Source organism: Pan troglodytes, chromosome 2 (assembly GCF_028858775.2).
Source record: "Pan troglodytes isolate AG18354 chromosome 2, NHGRI_mPanTro3-v2.0_pri, whole genome shotgun sequence".
In the NCBI taxonomy this organism is placed as follows: domain Eukaryota; kingdom Metazoa; phylum Chordata; class Mammalia; order Primates; family Hominidae; genus Pan; species Pan troglodytes.
Window position 1 is genome coordinate 52,300,388 of NC_086015.1, and position 16,094 is coordinate 52,316,481.

At 44.2% G+C, this 16,094-nt stretch overlaps 1 pseudogene; it reads right to left on the minus strand.

Annotated features, from left to right (window-relative positions):
* Positions 1 to 14,074: 14,074 nt before the first annotated feature.
* Positions 14,075 to 14,858, minus strand: LOC100611147 (rRNA-processing protein FCF1 homolog; annotated as a pseudogene).
* Between the last annotated feature and the right edge of the window lie 1,236 nt (positions 14,859 to 16,094).

Consider the following 16,094-nt stretch of genomic DNA (forward strand, 5'->3'; position numbering starts at 1 on the left):
CTACTTCAGAAAAATACCTCTGCCCCTTCAGAGAAGCCACTGACCCCATGCCTTGCTTATGGCGGGGGTACCAAGGCACCCCAAGTTGGGAGATATGTTTTCAATGGGCAGATGTCATCCTAACTACCAGAGAACATGGCGGGACCTCCCCAGAAAGCTGTACCAACCTAAAATTTTGTCTCTGCCTTACCAAAGGAATCATCCCCTCTAATTATCAACTTCACCACTGTAACCCAGTAACAATCTCTATTAATGCCCCTACCTCCACCAACCCTGTGCCCCCTTTAGAATGCTTGTATGGATTAGGAGCAGAGGTCAATGGATATGACCATAAGGCTTCTTTACAATATGCTTTATTGACCCCCCTTCTTCTCCATCTGAATCTTCTACTCTACCTAACAACAATGCCAAAGTAAATATTGTAGAAGTAAAAGATTTAAGACAAACCCTAACAATTGAAACAGGATATCAAGATGTAAATGCCTGGTTGGAATGGATTCTGTCTGCATGTTAAACAAAAGCAATTGTTATGCTTATGTGCACTGCAGACCAGAGGCCCAGATTGTCCCCTTTCCACTAGGATGGTCCTTCAATCAACCAGGCATGGGCTGTATGGTAGCTTTTTTTCCAGGATTCCACAGCCTGGGGCAACAAATCATGCCAAGCACTCTCTCTGCTATATCCTGAAGTCCAACACCCTGTGGGTCAGCCCCTGAGGTCCATCCAGCTTCCATCTCCCGATGTCAGTTTCACCTCATGTCTCTCACAACAGGGGGAGAATTTGGCATTCCTCGGAAGCTTAATGGGATGGAGTGAGCTTAAGCCCTTCCAAGAGCTTACCCGTCAGTCTGCCCTTAGTCATCCTCGAGCGGATGTATGGTGGTATTGCGGTGGACCCTTACTGGACACTGCCAAGTAACTGGAGCGGCACTTGTGCAATTGTCCAATTGGCTATCCCTTTCACCCTGGCATTTCATCAACCAGAGAAAGAAAAACCACAACACCAAAAAATAAGAGAAGCTCCTTATGGGTCTTTTGACTCTCAAGTTTACATAGATGCCATTGGAGTCCCACAGGGAGTGCCTGACAGGTTCAAAGCCTGAGACCAAAGAGCTGCAGGATTTGAATCCATATTTCCAGGGGTAACTATTAATAAAAATGTAGCTTGGATAAATTACATCTATTATAACCAGCAGTGGTTTATTAATTACACCAGGGATGCTATCAAAGGAATAGCTGACCAATTAGGGCCTACTAGCCAAATGGCTTGGGAAAACAGAATAGCTCTAGACATGTTATTAGCCGAAAAAGGTGGAGTCTGTGTTATGATTAAAACTCAATGTTGTACCTTCATCCCAAACAACACTGCCCCTGATGGGAGCATAACAAAGGCCTTGCAGAGACTTACCGCTTTATCCAATGAATTAGCTAAAAATTCTGGAGTCAATGACCCCATTTAAGGATGGCTAGGAAAGTGGTTCGGTAAATGGAAAGGAATCATGGGCTCAATTTTTATTTCCCTTGCAGTTGTAGTAGGCATCCTCATTCTCATTGGGTGTTGTGTCATACTATGCATCTGTGGGCTAATACAAAGAATTGTACAAACACCACTTACTAAAGCCTCCCTTAGTTCTCCTCTACCTTATTCAAGTAAGCTTTTCCTTTTAAAAGATCAAATCGAATGGCAAAGCCAAGACATGTTTAAAAAGTTTGAAGAGAAAGGATCGTAAAAAAATTAAAAGGGAGGAATTGTAAGATGCAATAAATCTGAGTTTCTCTTCAAAGGGTTTAGCCTATTAACTTCCTTATCCTTGTTCTCAAACTCAACTTTCTTGTTCTTCCTTGCCCCTAGTTACCGTAAACAGCCTATCCCCCTTCCCATCAGCTCTAATCAATAACTCACATCTGTTCCCTTGGTTACCTGTATCCTTTGTTTCCCTGAAACTGCACATCTCACATGCTCCACCTCTGTACCTCATGTCCCCCTCCCCTTTTATATTTGGGAAAATATGTACAAGTAGCCAATCGGGTCAGCTCAGATTGTGCGGTCCAGCCACAGCCCATGGGGGAGTGACACAGAGATAGGGACTGCGTTAAAGATACCCCCCCCCGCCCCCCCCCCCCGGTCTCCTTTGTTCTGTGTGCTCTTGTGATCTTGATTGACACAAGTGGCACCCTTTTGCAGAAGTAAATTGCCTTGCTGAAATAATTTGCCTGAGTGCTGGTTTTACTTCATGGCACCAAGCATTTATTCCTAGAGCATTTTATATCCAACAAGACGCAGAGGGGACCTCTGTCCGGCCAGGGCAGATGACTTTGGGTGCCTTCTAGTCAAGAATCACGCCTTCCTTTGTCTCTTCGAAAAGAGGATGAAATCAGGGCTGTAATGGCCTCATCTGTGCAGTAACAAGCTCGAGGTGTTGTGAGATCTTCGCAATAAAGGGTTGCAGGGGAAGGAGGGGTGGGGAAAGGAGTAGCTGAGTCTCTGGTGTAGGGGCTGACAGCTCATTTCTGAAGGATGATAGGGGGCCTCATTCAAATGACTGCAAGGCCCAGTAAGTCAAACTGAGATCAAGGCAGGCTGTCTCCCTGTCAACCTCATCCTTCAACCCTACCCCTAAGGTTCCCTGGTTCTGCCCATTTTTCGGTTATTGTATTTGGCCCTCCAAATCCTTCATCCCCTTTCCTTGAGCTTTGTCCCTCAGTGCAGCTTCTCTCTCAGCACACACCTAGGGACTGCTCTTTATCCCTCCCTGTGGACTTGTTCTTCAGCACTGAATTCTCCCTTTGTTTCCCAAATTTTATTGAAGTGGTGCCTGCAGGGTAGGATGGTGGGGAAGAGTGCTTTGGGAGGAGCCACAGAGGGCTCTGGAGGGGCTACTTGTGACCTCTGCTGCTTGCCCAACATTTGGGGAATGAGGATAGGACTTCCCAAGATCGGTTCCAGCTGTCACTGATCCCCTACCTTCTCCCTCTCTGAGGAATGGCTCCACCTCACTTTACCAGTTTTAGCATCTTAGTGGTCTGCATTTAGGGGCCACTTTCCCATAAGCCTTTGCAGGAGTGCTCGCTCAGTGCAATCCCAGGGGTCTTGGTTTTCCGCAGCTGGTCCTTTCCAACATCACTCTCTTCTCTCCCCTGCCTTGTTAACCCTCCTTTCCCATCTTGAGGGGTCCCTTCATGTCCTGGCCTCAGGAATTCCTCTTTTTAGGCCTTGGAGTGAGGTGAGAATCAAGATCTCCACAACTGGCTCCTGTGATTCAGATGCTGGGCCCTATGGTAAACCTCTCCAGGAAAGGAACAGGCAAGGGTGGAGTGAGACTTGGGCATTTATAATGAGTCTTCAAGGGATCATGGGCTCTCAGAACTGTAGAACTCAGGACTTGTGAATCCTGCATAGCTCCTGGGGAACTGAGATAACGCTGGGCTCAGATTAGGAATCTGGGGCTGCTCGCCACTGGGGGAAATGAATCCCACTGTTCACCCTGATTCGGGTGATTCAAGGGCCCTGATTCCCCAGGGCCATGTTTGATTAAGAAGGGAGTAAGCCCAAAGGAGAGGCTGTGGAATGATGAATGCGTGGGAGGGAGATGGTTAGATGAGGGTTTGAACTTGGAGATTCCAATTCCATGGGGGAGAATTTTGTGTGGTGGGAGGCTGACAAGTGAGAACTGTGAAATGTTCTAATAGATACTGGGAAGAGGTATCTGTCTTTTGAAATATCCAAGCTTTTATGGATTTCTATGTTACCTCTTGTTCTCAAGCTGAATCTATATGAAGATTTAAAAAATCTGGTATATCTGGGCCAGGTACAGTGGCTCACATCTGTAATCCCAGCACTTTGAGAGGCTGAGGCTGGCGGATTACTTGAGGTCAGGAATTTGAGACCAGCCTGGCCAACATGGTGAAACCCCGTCTCTACTAAAAATTAGCTGGGCGTGGTGCACACGCCTGTAATCCCAGATACTTGGAGGCTGAGGCATGAGAATAGCTTGAATTTAAGAGGCAGAGGTTGCAGTGAGCCAAGATTGCACCACTGCACTCCAGCCTGGGTGACAAAGCAAGACTCTGTCTCAAAAAAAAATTTTTGTTTCTTTAATCTTAATAAGTGTTTTATGTAATTTTAAGTAAAATGTACACAAATGAAGAAATAGAAAATGAATTTACTATTTAGTAGTAAATCACAAATTTGTTAAAACAAATACATCTAACCATCTTATGTCATTTCATATGGGTATAAATAACATTTTTAAATGTTGGAAGTTATTCTCTTATAGGAAATAATGATCATATGGAAGCTAGTTTTGTGTCTGGCAGATAGTAGTTGCATAACAGCTTGTATTTTTTTTTTTTTTTTTTTCACTACCAAACCTACCTTTGGAAGATGAACCAGTCCTTGAAGCCCAGCTCCCAATCCAGGCTTTTTCCTTTCTGCCTCATTAACCTTGTCCAGTCAGGTCTTTGACAGTCATTAAGTCATTAAAGCTGTGATTTCTCCTTCTCCTGGGAGTCTATATTGTTTCTGTTGAGCCGGCCAGAAGGGAACTGAGATCTCTTTATGTGAAAAACCCTGAAAGGGAGAATCCTGTGACACACATGAGCATTCTCAGTACAAGCATGTAAAACATCCGTGAACCGTTATACAGTCTGCAGTGGGAGCCACAACAGGACTCTGGATTGGCTCAAAAGCCCCACTTGGCTGGGCACAGTGGCTCACATCTGTAATTCCAGCACTTTGGGAGGCCAAGGTGGGCGGATCACTTGAGGTCAGGAGTTCGAGACCAGCCTGGCCAACATAGTGAAACCCCATCTCTACCAGCTGATCTGTTCCCAAGCAAAGAAGAGAGACTACCAAATATATGATGTTGGTAACAATAGCATGCCTATCTTATAGATGAGCAAATAAAAACAAATGTAGATAACTTGGCCATGTTCACACAGCTAATAAGTAATGGTACTTGGCTATAGCCTGGGATTCTGGAAACATCTGGAGTCTGGGTCTGAGAGGTTGTTCTGTTCAATTCCTTGCCCCCAGGCAGCCTGGTTCTTCAAATTCCTCTGGTCTCCTAAAATCTGACTAATTCTGGCCGGGTGTGGTGGCTCATGCCTGTAATCCCAGCACTTTGGAAGGCTGATGTGGGTCGATCACCTGAGATCAGGAGTTCGAGACCAGCCTGGCCAACATGGTGAAACCCTATCTCTACTAAAAATACAAAAATTAGCCAGGCGAGGTGGCTGGCACCTGTAATCCCAGCTACTCAGGAGGCTGAGGCAGGAGAATCACTACTCAGGAGGCAGAGGTTGCAGTGAGCCGAGATCACGCCACTGCACTCCAGCCTTGGCGACAGAGCAAGACTCTGTCTCAAAAAAAAAAAAAAAAAATTCGAATTCTGATACAAGCAAGATTTAGGTGTCTGCTACACCAGACCTATCTCCAGAGACCTCTCAGGTGAGGATTACAACGTGGCCTATTGACATTTTCCAAGCTGGAAACCTCTATGATAAGGCACTGCAGAAATAGTACCTGGTAAACATTTGTACTTCTTATCCCTGGAACATTGGATCCTTCCAGCTTAGAATTCCTTGTTAGTGGGGACAGAGTGGGGAGATGTTTCTACCAAAGAGCACAGGCAGTGTCTGCTAAACTAATGTTGTTACTAACTTGGTCATTCTGGCTTTCCCATGATGGTAGGCTGGCAGGAAAAGGGAGGAGCCATTATACTTACGTAGGTCATTGACCCTGATTATCATGCATTGGTGATGTTGCTACTCAAGTATATCTGAACCCAGGAGGTTCTGTGAATGCTTCCATACCCAGGCATAACCATCAGTGGGCACATGCAGCAATCACAGCTCTCTATCAGGGTAAGTCAGCTAAGGGATCTGACCTCTTGGAAGTGAAAGTCTGTTTTCCCAGTAGGTAAGCATCTTCAACCTGTAAAGGTTGGCTCTGGGGGCAGGAACTATAATATGGTTGATAAAGGAGGGAGGTAATAAGAATCAATTATGGCTTCAGGCCCAGTTGTAATGGTGGGAAATGTTATCTTTTCCACTAATCCACTTATATTGAGTCTTAAGTAGAGATCGCGGCTCACTAGGTTCTTGCCTGACTCTCTGATATGCTGAGCTACATGCAGAGCTGGCGCATGGGCAGACCCAAACACAGGCAGGGGAGGATGGCACTGAACAACTTTTATGCTCCATCTCACGTCCTCTTGGCCCACATTCCTACCCTGACCATAGCTGCACTCAGGTGAAATCAAAGACCTCCTCACTGTTTCTCTCATGCTCCTTCTAGGAGCTTCTCTGCTGATGCAGTGTGGGAAGCCTGCAAGAGCCCCTCAGCCTTTCTGGCATATGCAAGTCTGGGACTGCAAATGGGTTAGGTCTCCCTGGAAAATCACTGACAACGGATGATGAAACCAATGGACAAACAACCAGCCTCCTAGGCTTTGGTGGGAGACAGAGGACCACCAACTAGATTGAAGCCCATTGTCCACAGTGGTAACCAGCTCAATACCCTATGCTTGGAATGGCCTTCCCTTCTCCTTTCTTTTACTCTCTTAGTGTCCTGATGCCTGTTTTCTGAGACCCCTTCCTAAAATAAACTACTTGCACACAAGTCGCCATCTCATGCTCTGCTTTTGGGAGGCCCTGAAGCGTAGTGTATTAGTCTGTTCTCATGCTGCTAGTAAAGCATACCTGAGACTGGGCAATTTATAAAGAAAAGAAGTTGAATTGACTCACAGTTCACATGGCTGGGGAGGCCTCACAATCATGGCTGAAGGCAAATGAGGAGCAAAGTCATGTCTTACATGGTGGCAGGCAAGAGAGCTTGCGTAGGGGAAATTCCGTTTATAAAACCATCAGGTCTTATGAGATTTACTTACTGTCACAAGAATAGCACAGGAAAGACCCAACCCAAGATTCAATTACCTCCCACCAGGTTCCTCCCACAACATGTAGGAATTATGGGAGCTACAATTCAAGATGAGATTTGGGTGGGGACACAGCCAAACCATATCACATAGACACAAGAGCTATTGAGACAAGTGTAAGCCTGTGACTCCTGGGACCACTAAACCAGAGGAAGAGCTCTCGCCTGAATTATAATTTGTGTTGGGAGGGTTCCCTTTCAAATTTATATTCTGTGGGAACTCATAATCTCAGTTGTCTTCTTACTCTCCTGTATCCTCTGTTCCTCTCTTTTGGCAAAGAACTAGAGCCTATAAATCAATTTATATTTTACCAGTCCTTCAAAATGTCCATAAGCTGCCAAATTTCCCTAAACTTGACATATTTCTCCTTAAGTCATAATCAAACTTAACAGTCTATACTCATTGTCTTTGTTTCCTTAAATCCAAGTTCTCCATTTTCTTGCAATTTTTCACTTACAGGATCATCTAAAATTTGTGGGTGAGGTTTCTTTACATTGGAAATTTGTAGGGAAACCCCACCTGGAACATCCAAAGATGGGAAAGAGTTGGGGGTCAGAGCCATGGATAAGATACGAACGTCCCAGATTGAGACTATGTAGGAAAAACATGTCTAGTGTCTGGGAAGAGATGTTATTTTGAGAGAGAAAAAAGCCACTCAAATGTGGTTGCACTGCCAGAGACCCGGTTACCACCCAGTCATCCATAGCACAGAAAGTCCCCCACTTACAGTGGTTTGACTTCCATTTTTCAACTTTATGATGGTATGAAAATTATAGTACTCAGTAGAAACTGTACTTAGAATTTTGAATTTTGATCTTTTCCCAGGCTAGCAACATGCAATGTGATACTCTCATGATGCTGGGCAGTGGCAGTGAGCCATAGCTCCCAGGCAGCCACACGTTACAAGGGTAAACGATGGACGCTACAGTTCACTGTGCTGCCCGATAATTTTGCCCAACCATAGACTAGTATTTTGTTTGTTTGTTTGCTTTTGTGGCAGTGTCTCACTCTGTCACTCAGGCTGGAGTGCAGTGGTGCAATCTTGGCTCACTGCAACCTTCTCCAGGGCTGAAGCAATCCTCCCACCTCAGCCTCCCAAGTAGCTGGGACTACAGGAACGTGCCGCCACACCCAGCTTATATATATATTTTTGGTAGAGACAGGGTTTCACCATGTTGCCCAGGCTGGTCTCGAACTCCTGGCCTCAAGTGATCTGCCCATCTCAGCCTCCCGAAGTGCTGGGATTATAGGCATGAGCCACCGTGCCTGGCCTAATATAAGTGTTCTAAGCACGTTTAGGTAGGTGAGGCTAAGCTATGATGTCCAGTAGTTTAGGTGTATTAAATGCATTTTTGTCTTATAGTATTTTCAATTTAAGATGGGTTTATCCGGATGTAACCTCATTGTTAAGCTGAGGAGCATCTGTATTACCTTTGTAGGGACAGGCAAACCTACAGGAAACCTAAAATACCAGTCTTGGCTCACAGTTCCCAGTCCCATGAGTTACAAATCTTCAATGGCTAACCAGAAGACAAACCAACACAAACTACCTGCTTCTGTAAAATGCTCTAAGAGGGATGGGAGGAGCTATCTTCTCTCCCAGGACCTAAAATGAGAAGTGTGAAGCCTTAGGAAGACACTGACATCCCCATTTATAATGGGAAAACTTTGAATCACAGACGTTTATAAATGACTGAAATGCTTTTCAGAGAGATTATATCTTACCCTTCTCACTCCCAACGCCAGAATTCTCTGACTCAATTGCATGAGAATTCTGGCCTCTACTTTTGGGGGTGGGGGAACTGTTGGAATTTCTCAATTTTAATCATTCTTGGTTTGACTCAAGCCTCCAGCCCCAGCTCTCTTGAGCTGCACACCCTCCCTGCCTTACCCTGCCCTCTGCCCCTTTGGAAATTCTCCTTAGTCCCTGGCTTCTCACTCTGAGAGACTCAGGCAATCCTAGGCCTCTAATCCCATATTGTAGCTGTGCACGCTATTGAGCTGGGCTTTCCATTTTAGCAGTCAAGGGCCTATTGTATTTTAATTTTTTAGAAATAGGGTTTCGCTCTGTCACCCAGAGTTCAGGGGCATGATCATAGCTCACTATAGCCTAAAACTCCTGGGCTCAAGCAATCCTCCTACTTCAGCCTCCTGAATAGCTAGGACTACAGGTATACACCACTACACCTGGCTAATTTTTTTTTTTTTTTTTTGGTAGAGACAGGGTCTCACTATGTTGCCCAGGTTGATCTCAAACTGCTGGCCTTGAGTGTCCTTTTGCTTCAGCCTCCCAAAGCACTGGGTTTACAGGTGTGAGCCACGGCACCCAGCCTAAAGAACCTATTTTATTAGGGGATTTGATGACTCAAAGTCTCCCTTTCTGCTAGTCTAATATTACAGTCAATCTTATAAAACAGCAATGGTATGCTTTGGCTATGGTGCTGTGGCTGTGGTCTACATTCCCTGGGGTCGGGGGTAAGAGTAACAAAATACTCTACTGGGGTACTGCTGTAACAAAATACCTGAAACTGGATAATTTACAAAGAACAACAGAAATTTCTTTCTTTTCTGGGGTTTTTTTTTCCCTTTTTTTTCTTTTTTAAAGACAGGGTCTTGCTATGTTACTCAGGCTGGCCTTAAACTCCAGGCAGGGCTCAAGCAATCATCTTGTCTCAGCCTCATGAGTAGCTGGGATTCCAGGCATGTGCCACTGTACCAAGCAGAAATTTCTTTTCTCACAGTTCTGGAACTGGGAAGTCCAAGATCAGGGCTCCTGCCCCTGGACCTGAACCTGGATCTTTGGCTTTGATGTTGGACCTTGTGTGTGGATATGAACTTTGAACCTGCACCTTGGAACTAAACCTCTGACTTGGATTTTTTCTGCATTTTGGAACTCACCTTAGACCTGAACCTTGGTCATGAAATGGATCTGAATCATTCTTGGGTCTTGGACATGGGACTTGGACCTCCATGTGTATCTTGGACTTAGGACCATGATCTGGACCTTGTAAATTGACTTGGACTTTGGACTTGGACCTTGGACTAGAATTTGTCCATGGCTGTGGACCTCGTCTTTGGATCTGGATCTGGACCTGGTCTTGGATGTTGGACCTAGATGCAGGCCTTGATTTGATTTGGAACATGGACTTGGTCCTTGCACATGGCCCAACACCCGCGTCTTTGGAACTGCATCTTGGACCTTGGATCTGAAATTTAAACAGGGAGGTGACCTTCATTTCTTGTATTTGACTTTATAACTGGAAATTCAATCTCTACCTGGATCTTGGACCTGGATCTCAGACCTTGCTTTTTATTGGGCCATGGATCTTATACTTTAAACATGGAAATTGTACCTAGATTTGGACCTTTGACTTGGACCTGGATCTGGACCCAGGGATAAGATTTGGACCTCACTTGCAAATTTTGGTAATGAAATTTTCCTTTGCTCCTGTAGTCCTTGGACCTAGGCTTCAGTCATGGATTTAGACCTTAGACGTGACCATCAGACCTTAGAGTTGAACCTAAATTCCTGGTCCTCAGTCCTATAACTCAGAATGATTATGCATAACCTTGGACTTAGAACTTAGATCTGGATCTTAGAGCTGATACTTGACCTAGTACTGGATATTTAACCTTGGACTTCAGACATGGATTTAATCTGGGCCTTGGGATGATTTAAGATCTAGAAGTGGACCTAGAATTAGACCTTGGACTTATGTGCCTGGGCCTGGACTTTGGAAGTGGACTTTGGGCCTTGTAACTCAACCTTGAATATGAGCCTCAAATGTAGACTGTGGGCCAGACGCAGTGGCTCACACCTGTAATCCCAGCACTTTGGGTGGAAAGCTGAGGCAGGTGGATCACTTGAGCTCAGGAATTCAAGACCAGCCTGGGGAACATGGTGAAAACCTGGCTCTACAAAAAATAAAAAAATTAGCCAGGCTTGGTGGCATGCACCTGTAGTTCCAGGTACTCAGGAGGGTGAGGCAGGAGGTTCACTTGGGCCCAGGAGGCAGAGGTTGCAGTCAGCTGAGCTTGTACCGCTGCACTCCAGCCTGGAGGACAGAGTGAGACTCTGTCTCAAGAAAAAAAAATAAAAAATAAATAAATAAGAGAAAATACAGCATGTTTGTAAGATCTGTCTCTTGATGATCCAAGAAAGACAGGAAATAATTGCCAGAGTAATGCCTTGAGTAGGTGGGAGGAGACAGGATCTTCTGCACAGATTGGGGTAACTTTAAATAGGAACTTGGAAGGTTTGCCCATTGTTAATCCTAACAAGAAGGAAGCAGAGTACATAAGCACAGATGGAGATAGGTGGCTCAATGTGGTCTTGGGAGTCTGAAAAGTTTCTCTTCTGGCTGTTTTTGTTACTTTCCTGAAATAGGAAGTGAGGTTAACAGCTGGAGAGTGAGGAAGGGGGAGGAGGTGTTGGAGGTTTGAAGAGAAAGGAGAATACATGAATATATCTAGGAAAGTGGAGGAGTGGACGGTCTAGGAAGACGTGGGAGACATAAGACAGGGATGTAGAAGGGACTATGACTTAAGAGTAAGATTTACTGATTTAAGATTTTCTTTTTTAGCTTAAAAGTAAGAGCGTGGTGGCTCATGCCTGTAATCCTAGCACTTTGAGAGGCCGAGATGGGTGAATCGCTTGAGCCCAGGAGTTCAAGACTAGCCTGGGCAACATGGCAAAACTCCATCTCTACAAAAAATACAAAAATTCGTCCAGCATAATGGAGCATGCCTGTAGTCCCAGCTACTTGGGAGGCTCAGGTGGGAAGATCACCTGAGTTGGGGAGGTGGCAGTGAGCAGAGATCACGCCACTGCATTCCAGCCTAGGTGACACAGTGAGACCCTGTCTCAAAAAAAAAAAAGAAAAAAAAAAAAGAATTTAGAGATGGAGGAATTCTAATAACGTCAAAGATTAGAGTATGGATACTATTCATTACCGTTAATAAAGGAGCAATATGCCTGGTACTGTGCTGGGTGACAGGGATACAGGCATGAAGAAAACAGCCTTTGCACTAATGAAATTTGTTCTCCCTTTAGAAAGCCAGATTTTAAACAAATAAGCTATGAGGCTGGTCTGAAGGTAGTGAGTTATCTCAATTGTTCACAGTTAGTTACAGGTTGAATGCCTTGTTCTACTCTTTCCCCTTTCTCACTGCTGCACTTGACCAGTCTTTAAAAAAAAAAAGATAGGAATCATGACTTAATTACAATGGTGGTACATGTTATGAAGAGCATGATACACTGCATGACAGAGTAAATTACTAGGAGAACCTAGTTGGACTGCAGGATGTAGGAAGGCCTTCCTATGGAAAGTACATTTAAGTTGGGACCTAAAGGAGAAACAGGAATGAGCCAGGCAGGAAGTAGGGGGACCTCATGGGTAAAGACCTTAGCAGGTAGAGAACGTCCATCAAGCTCCAGCACTAGGAGTGGGTGAGTGGTGAGAGAGGACACTGAAGAGTGCTGTGGGGGAGTGCCGGTCTTTATTCAGTGTGCAGTGGAGAGTTTTAAATGGGGGTGACCTGAAGAGATGGACATTTCAAAAAATTTTTTTTTTTTTGAGACGGAGTTTCGCTCTTGTTGCCCAGGCTGGAGTGCAACGGCGTGATCTTAGCTCACCGCAACCTCCGTCTCCTGGGTTCAAGCAATTCTTCTGCCTCAGCCTCCCGAGTAGCTGGGATTATAGGCAGGCACCACCATGCCCAGTTAATTTTGTATTTTTAGTAGAGACAGGGTTTCACCATGTTGGTCAGGCTGCTCTCAAACTCCCGACTTCAGGTGATCTGCCCTGCCCACCTCGGCCTCCCAAAGTGCCAGGATTACAGGCGTGAGCCACCACACCCCGCCTAAAAAATAACACTTTTTTAATGTGTGTGGAAAGGTGGATTGAGGGAGGGGGTGGATGGTGAGAGTGGAAGAGACAAGTTGGGAGGCTTGAGATCCAGTAAGAGATGAAGGTCGCTTAGGCCAGGATGGAGCAGTGGATGTGGAGAGCTGCAGACACACCAGAGAATGATTTCAGACGTGGGTGCAAGACTCGGTGTTTCCTTCCCTCTTTTCTCCTGGCTGCTCCTCCCTTACAACTCCCGCCTGAGCTCACAGATGCCCCACACCTAGTCTTCATCTGAAAACCTGTGAGAAAAGATGATTAAGTCTAAATTTTGGAGTGGCTACACAGCAATACTGTAGCAATAGGTAACTAGTGTGCACAGCTAAAGATGGGGGAAAACCAACACATGTTCACGATTGTTCAATGTGAAATTAATTGTAATAGCAAAATTTTGGAGACCATTTAAATGCCTGTTACTGAACAGATTATGGTATGCCCACACATGGAATATTACACAGCTGTAAAACACAGAATAAAGAAGACTGTTATGAGCTTATATGAAGTGACTTCTAGATTATATTTCAGGGTTAAAGAAAAGACAAAATGCAAAGGAGTATCATGAAGTATGTTATCTTTTGTGTGAGGAGGAAGGGGAAACACATTTTTTCAAAAAGAAATGTAAGAAGAGTAAACCAGAAACAAATACAATGGTTTTTTTTTTTTTTTTTGAGACAGGATCTCGCTGTCACCCAGGCTGGAGAGCAGTGGCACAATCACGGCTCACTGCAGCCTCCACTTTCCAGGCTCAAGTGATCCTCCTGCCTCACCCTCCCAAGTAGCTGGGACTACAGGCATGTGCCACCATTTTTATTTTATTTTAAATTTTATTTTATTAAAATTAAAAAACAAATTTTTTTTACCTGAACTACACAGATGTAAAAAATTATTTTATTTTTCTAAAAAGATGCAACAAATTATTTCTTACTGTAAATGACAATTTATAATTGTATAAATTTATGGGTTACAAAATGATGTCATAATCTGTGGATACAATGTAGAATAATTAAATCGAGCTAGTTAACATATCCATCACTTCAAATACTTAGCATTTTGTAGTGAGAACATTTGAAATTTACTCTTAGCAATTTTGAAATGTATAATACTCTACTAACTATATTCACCACACTGTGCAACAGACCTCAAAAAAATTATAAAATGGATTCTTCCTGTCGGAGATTTTGTACCCTTTGACCATCATTTAAATTTTTTAAATGCAACAAAATATCAATTTCAAAACAGCATGAAAAATTGAGTGTGTTTAACCATACTCAGCTGATAACAGGGCAAATGAATTGAACAGAATAACATTCTATTCCATGTTTAATGAACTGGCAACAAGAGAAAGTTGGTGGAAGAAAGGCAGAGGAACTTGGGCAAGAATTAGAACCAAGGGGCTCCATAATCATCTGACATCAGTTCCCATGTTATATCTATGGTTAGAAATGTACATGATAGGAACTCCAAGAATCTTAGGATTCTTCTTTTAAGGTCCCAGGTTCGTGGCTACAACACTTATGCTGAGTTACTCTCTGTGCTAAGCAGTCATCTGCATAGATTCCTTCCTGTGCGTGGTAATTTGGTAATCGTTCAAATTTTGGATCCTTGGCAATCCTTTAAGCCACTTGATACTTCGCCCCAATTTCTCAGTTTCGGCCATTACAGTTACACAAGGGATACACTTGGCATATAGACAGTTCATCACTGATTGCAGTATGTCTCATTTGGCTCCAATAGAAAAGTTGGTAACGCTGGAATCAAACAGGATGTGGTAAGGTGGACCCAGCTGTGTAATATATTGGAAAAATAAGCAGGAAGGGTATTGGGGAACTTTTCTTTCCTTCAGCATGCTGGGATATTTCTTTTCTTTTTAGGTCTTTATCATTTTCTTTAAGCCTGTGATATCAGAGACTAAGCATTCGCTTCATGGTCGCAGACTTCCTTGTTTTCTTTTGCTCTCACATGCTCATGTCATACTCTTATTTTTTTAAGACAGGGTCTCACTGTCACCCAGGCTGGAGTGTGTGCAGTGGCTCAAACTGCACTGAAGTCTCAATCTCTCAGGCTCAAGCAATCCTCCCACTTTGCCTCCCAAGTAGCTGGGACACAAGCATGCACCACCACACCCAGCTAAGTTTTTTATTTTTATTTTTGTAGACACAGGGGTCTCACCATGTTGCCCAGGCTGGTCTCAAACTCCTGGACTTAAGTGATCCTCCCCCCTCAGCCTCCCAAAGTGTTGGAATTACAGGAATGAGCCACTGCACCCAGCCTATTTTTAGTTTTTATAGAGACAGGGTCTCACTATGTTGCCCAGGCTACAATTGGTTTGCTATAGGCAATAGTTTGTTTTGTTTTGTTTTGTTTTGTTTTGTTTTGAGACGGAGTCTCGCTCTTTCACCCAGGCTGGAGTGCAGTAGCACTACCTTGGCTCACTGCAAACTCCACCTCCTGGGTTCAAGCAATTCTTCTGCCTCAGCCTCCCAAGTAGCTGGGACTACAGGCATGTGCCACCACGCCCAGCTAATTTTTGTATTTTTAGAAGAGACGGGGTTTCACCGTGTTAGCCAGGATGGTCTCGATCTCCTGACCTTGTGATCCGCCCGCCTCGGCCTCCCAAAGTGCTGGGATTACAGGCGTGAGCCACCACACCTGGCCATCTAAACTTAATTATCTCCCAAATGTCCCATTTCCAAATATCATCACATTGGGGGTTAGGGCTTCAACATATGAATTTTAGGGGAATATAATTCAGTCCATAGCACTTTGTCTTTTGGTGGACCTGGGTGCTGGGTGTGGTCATTACTATTGGAGTGTCATTGCTCTCACATCAGTGCAAAGGACTATACATACAAAAACATATTTACATCTATCTCTATAGACTGAAATACACGAGTTCACACTGATATCTCCAATTCGACACCACAGGGTTTATTCTAGTTTTCTCCCTTTCCATATTTGTGGGAGCCAGGTTTTTATGAGACAATTTTATTGGGAGATAATTCTGTGTCTCTTGTGGGTGTCTTAATTGTCAGATTTTGTACGCTTTGACCACCATTTAAATTTTTTAAATGCAACAAAATATCAATTTTGTTGATACTTTGTGGGCTGAGATGTTGACAGATTTTGTTCCAGACTATTTCAAGGATTTTTTTTTTCTTGAGATGGAGTTTCACTCTTGTTGCCCAGGCTGGAGTGCAACGGCGTGATCTTGGCTCACCACAACCTCCGCCTCCTGGGTTCAAGCGATTCT